Consider the following 6000-nt stretch of genomic DNA (forward strand, 5'->3'; position numbering starts at 1 on the left):
GGACATTCACAAAGAATGCCCAGGCCGAGATTCGAACCCGTAAGTATTGTCTCTTCTTTCGCAAGATAGGCTACAGTATGTGCCACTGGCATACATTGAGAAAGTCCCTTCCTTTGCTTTAGTTTATGCACAGAAAGGCTAATCGGCAATAAGGTTTTAGTTTAGTGTGCGTTACGAACTACTGTATGCCTCCACCGGGTACCGAACACGGGACCACTTGATTACAGGGCGACGAAGTTACCACTGCGCCATCAGGAAGGCAGAAAAAAAACTTGCATTTCAAATTAGAAAACAAGTAAGCAAGTCACTAGTAGTAGTCAGTTTCATTGGCGTATTATCCTACAAGCCTACTAAAAATGGATTTTTATTTGATGCAGTGATTAATGCATGCATGTTTCATGTTTCCAATATTTTCAACATCGTGCCTCATAAATATCAACACTAGTAGGATATTTATTAACATCCTCATTTAATAATAAATTCACGAATCGAATACCCTGCATCATTTGTCGTTCGGAATCATAAAAAATATTTTTTGGGCTAATTCTGTAAGTTTACTTGGAATTATACACTAATTTTCCTTCATTCTGTTAACTTTAAAGACTTGACATGCAATTTTCAACTTTAATTTGTATAAGTTAATCACCAGAGATCAAAATGTCAAATCTGTGTTCTACATGTGTATTATTCTTTGGCATAACCACGATTGCTCATGATACGGGTCTGTGGTTATAGATTTTTATTCTATGGCGCTTGGATAATCTTTCTACAAACTGGCCATAAGATACATTACAATTGACTTCATCATTTTTAACTGTTTAATGAGTTGTAATGCTGGTACATTACTGTCGTGATTAACAATCAAATATGCTATAACGCATACGTACTTGTGCCTCGTACTCTATGCGTGGTCATTTCGCGGTTTCTCTCGAAGTCATTTCGCGGTATTTGCGGTTTTCCGTGTCTTCTGATCATTTCCGTTTGTCGAAGCACACGGTCTCGCCCCATACAATTATGCTTTCATCGCCCGAAACGCGGCCACAGGCTACACTCCTTGCAGGCAGCATGTGTTGTGACCCAGTCTCCATACGGCACAGAACTTCCGTTTGACCCGCCTGCTCCTCCATTGTCTTATTTCCCTTCAAATTACGTCAGGAGTTGCTGACACGTAGTCACGCAAAGACCGATGGAAACGGGCGAGTTTAATTGCACCATTTGCAGTCCACACGGAAGGGGGAATGTTGAAAGCCTACTACCAGTGTTCAATCAAACACGAAAGAGGGCGTTGGTAGGGTGGGGAAATGTTTGTATTCTGTGCACTCATTCTTGCAGGAACTGTTGTTACGTTTCAATCATATTGTGCATAACGATAGTCTACAGATGCATGCATACACGAAATATGCGAATTTCGTGCAAGAGCTTCTAGTTCGATTCGCAGTGCACTAGCACTATCTACGAGGGTAATCCAGAAAAAAAGGAATGTTTTGGTGCAAAACACAAACGACAAGTGATGTGTACAGAAATTACATACATCACTCTACTTTACCACATATTTGCCATACACATTCAAGCACTTATAGCGTGATACCAATTTCTTGATACCGTCAATGTACTTGGTTGCGCCAATGTATTCAACCATGTGTGACAGTGACTTCGTCGGCAGTGGCAAAGTGTTTACAGGAAAGAAGGAACATTCGACTGTAGCACACAGCACACCCCATCTACTGCCCCGTCAGTCTGAGCCAAGCAGCGAGTCAATGGAGTGGCATCATACCGGATCTCATTCCAAGCCAATTTTCTCCCACACGGAGCAACAGTGAATGTTGATAACTTACTGTCAAACGCTTCAAAGGCTCCGTCGTCACTACACTAATCGGGATTGGACCTACAGTTTAAAGTGGAATCCGATCCATTATGTGCCTCCACCGGGTATCGAACCTGGAACCCCTTACAAGCATGAGCATCGGGACGGGGGGCGGGGAGGGAGGGAATTGACATCGTTCATTTAAAGATAAAAAAGCCGAAAGTTTGTTCCTCTTATTGTTAAGAACAGAAATGAAATTCATTTAGTTAGTATTCGAACAGAATAATCAAAGTAAGAATGCATTGGATGGCAAACATTGAGTGAAAGATACAGGAGCAAGGTTACATTCTACCATTTCATCCAAAGAACAAATGGTTTCATAGTTTTCAAAATTCTAATAATTACAATTGTAGGTGAGAGGTCACATAACACGCTTTATATATAAAAGAAAACTCCCTAACATTTAAAGCCTTTTCTTGAACGAGACGTGCAAAGGTTAATATCAAAATGCATTCAGATACTAACTGCATAATATGCAAAAGAATTAATGGAAAATAGTTTTGCTGGTATTCACTCGCTTGGTAGATCGAGTCTCCCCATCTATAATAATAATAATTGTTAATATTTCGAAAAAAATGTATTTTTGTTAGTTTATAATATTTATTATTGTATAACAACATTTATTAACGTGGTAATAATACTTATTATTTATCTACTTTTCAACTTTTATCATTTGCCAGACCCCCTTTCAAAAATTTCTGGCGAACCCTATGCTTACAAGGCGACGACGTTATAGTAGCACCAAGCTTTCTGAGACCTCGGAAAATATGCGGACTACAGGCTTTCCTCGTGACTCTAACTAGCGACACTAGCGCCATTGCTCCTACAGCAGGGTTTCAAATGCCTTGGTGGATCTATAACACTACACCATGGGGAGATCTTCTGATTCGTGAAATATCACAGAATCATAGCCGCGGACTTTTACGAGGCAAGACATTTTCCACCCACCTGCCTCTAAAATTTCTCAAGAAGCTCACAGTATGTCTGGGTGTATAATGTCGTTTGTATCAATCACCCGCCCCCCTTCCCTCCAATATTTATTTAAAATTGACGCCGCTGCACAGAATCTAATGAATCAAGAAAGGACTGGCTATCATGACACATTGCAACGTTATCGGAACATAATTCTCACACGCAACGCTACTATGCAGATGTTCCATATAGGTTCATAAAGAAAGTCAAATCTTGTTTGACCATTTCCACAAGTACCCATGCTACATTCACAGTCTCCCGATTTCCCACTTTCCTCCTCTTCTAACCGCAGAAATTAAACTGGCAGATCGCGAAGTTAAAAACAAAACACAGGATATACCTATTTCCTTTCTTTGGAGGCAAAGGACCTTTTAATACACTGTGGTTTCCGCTGTCAATAATGCACCAAATGGACGCGCACCGTCCTGACATCTGGTGGAAAAGTTGTTTTGGCAGCTGGCTTCGCCTGTATAGGCTTTGGGCCAGATTTGTACGTGTTTATTCCATGCGAGATATTGTTTTCGTACGAAGTACGGTGAGATTTCAAACTTGAACAGCCGAAGATGTTACTTTAGAAGTATTACTGGTCAGTTTTAAAATACGAGAGAGGCAGAAAGGGAAAAAATGAGATGTAAAAAAGTAATTAATTCCTACCTTGTTACTGCAAACGCGCTGGATTCCTATACTTTGTTTCCGCAATTGCCATTCGCTGAACCTGCAACGGAAACGATTGGTTAAAAAAACTAGGTCCATCAAGGAAGACAGGAAAATTAAATTTGCTCTTTAACTGGCCTCAATTTAATTAATATTATTTATTGAATTTTCTGACATGACTGTTTTTGTATAGATAAGGCATTGTTCGTTAAACTGTTAATTAAGGTATAAATGTTGCTTAATAAAGTGGAAAATAGTTACTTAATTTAATGGCTTGAATTGGCGTTGATCTTGTAAGCTCGTTAGATTTAAAATCATAGTAAAACGAAATTATTTTCTCAATAAGTATTTACTGAAAACTGTGACGTAATAGTTCTGATTTATGCAATCAGGTGGGGTCATTTATAAGCTAAAAGTCGAAATCTCTTCATTGGAAGGTGGCAAGTATATCGGGCCAACAAAATACCAGGAACATTGAAGATGACAGAGGGGACAGCAGGGTGGGGAACGCTCACCCCGGCCAAGCATATGCCTCGTCCCAAGTCTTATTTTGTATCTCTAATGCTTAGTGAAGTATTTATAATTCTTTTCGATAAGGTCTATTATTATTACTTAACAGTGCAAATTTGTGCCCCCAGTTTCAAAACTTCGTGATTTTATTGCAGTTCAAGACATTCACAATATGTAGACAAATCTTTACAAAAAGAGTTTTCATGTCGCAAGCTATCATCGACTCGGAGCAAACATAAACACCATCTATGGATGTTGTGGGAAAACTAGATACGCACTTTGAACTTACCACTCTGGTATTATCTATGGTCTTCACATTTTTCATCGTAAATAAGACGGAATGCAAAGATGGGTACGCTCACGCAAATTAGAACATGGAAGTTCTGGGTTTCCTTTTACAATTAGGGCTAATGACGGACAATTCATCGTAAGTTACCGTATATCTGGTGATTTCATTGCGTAACGCTGTAAAATATACGAAAGTTAAGATCCACCACATGACGTAATCTATTGGTGTTCGCTGCATACACCAAGCAGACCCACCTGTACATTCGTTGGAACATTTAAGCACAGGATTCAGACCGTACATGGATACATTATGATGATATCAAGGTCAGCAGACAAAAACAAGGCTTAAATTAACTGATGCGAAATCATAATGTGTTCACTTGTGTTAAGTAGCGCAACAGACGGACATGAGCATAATAATGATTCTCCATGTAGTATGCGGCAAACGTGCAAGCCGCTTCGCGCCAAAAAAAATGTCCACGATTGTAATCTCAATTCGACCTAGTTCACATCACATTTTCCATCTTGTGTTGTTCATACAGGGCAGATAGAAATCTACAAAAACAACTGAAAGAAAAACGTGCCTCATCACATACGAAGAACACAGGACATGTATAATCAAGACAAGAAAAATAGGTTCGTATTTATGTGTTTGTTGCCTACGTTAGGAACCAAGAAGCGAGGGGAAATAATTCACGTACAATTATCATCATTTCCTTCTGACGTTCTGTGGTTAGGATAAACAGTAATTTTGTTGTATGACGGCTGGAGTTTAGAGCTGGTGTGTGTGATTCTTAATTGTTTTGCCGAGCTCAAAAAGCGTGTTCGTTTTACTGTGGTTTCGTTCTCTTTTTCTTCTTCCTTCTTTCCCGGAATGAAACGGGGAGGTGGGGGGGGGGATAAGCAACGTTAATTACGTCTTTGAGAATGGCAGAAACACGAAATGATTAGGGAAATTTTGTTTAATGTCATGCCTTGCTTTACGCTGTTGGAAGTTAGCACAAGGGATATGCGAGGGCCAGTTCTTTGTATCGAAGTCAGTTTACGCTCATTTCTCTCGTAAAAACTGTGTTCGGATTTAACAAAATGAAGGGGAATGGGTGAAGCAACCCCCTCTTTTAAAACCTACAGATATGTTTCCACATTTTAAATCATTCTTCATTTCAATTTCGATTATTTTACGTCGCTTTTCTATTTCTTTGGTTAACCGCAACGACGAAGATGAATGATGAAATGCCTGACCAGTGTACAAACCTGCTTGATTATTATAAAAACAGCACTAATATGCAGTAGCATGCATATTAGTAAAGAGATGCACTTTGTTCCAAATTCATTCACAAACACAAACGCAGGCCTACGGATAGCGTGTCGATAGCGTGTCGCCGTGTGACGCGGACAAATCTTCACAGCACGTAGAGGTTATAAAGGTGAATGACTTTTCTTGGTAATGTTTTGCTCCTTGAAGCAACATTTCACTGATACAGCTCCTCGCATAATGGCACTTTTATCCTGTTTATATATGCAACAACGCATCACAGTTGAAAACTGAAATTTTCTTGTCTAATCACCAAGTTTAACAGGCTCGAGAATGTTTTTCCAAGTCTGATTTAAGCTCACTTTATGCTCAAGATAGGCTAATCCAAACTGGGCCTACAGTTTAAATTTAGATCCGAACTGTGCAATATACCTCTAAAGCGGATCGAACAATAAGT

The 6000-nt window shown here is 39.4% G+C and overlaps 1 long non-coding RNA gene across 1 annotated transcript in view; it reads right to left on the minus strand.

Moving 5' to 3' along the window:
* The window catches only part of LOC145999865 (uncharacterized), a 320014-nt gene extending 316459 nt beyond the window's left edge, over positions 1–3555 (minus strand). The window contains exon 1 of the long non-coding RNA XR_014443444.1: positions 3491–3555. This is a non-coding gene — a long non-coding RNA (uncharacterized LOC145999865). The remainder of the gene's footprint in view (positions 1–3490) is intronic.
* Positions 3556–6000: the final 2445 nt, after the last annotated feature.

The sequence above is a fragment of the Lepisma saccharinum genome, chromosome 16, assembly GCF_977018435.1.
Source record: "Lepisma saccharinum chromosome 16, izLepSacc3.1, whole genome shotgun sequence".
In the NCBI taxonomy this organism is placed as follows: Eukaryota; Metazoa; Arthropoda; class Insecta; order Zygentoma; family Lepismatidae; genus Lepisma; species Lepisma saccharinum.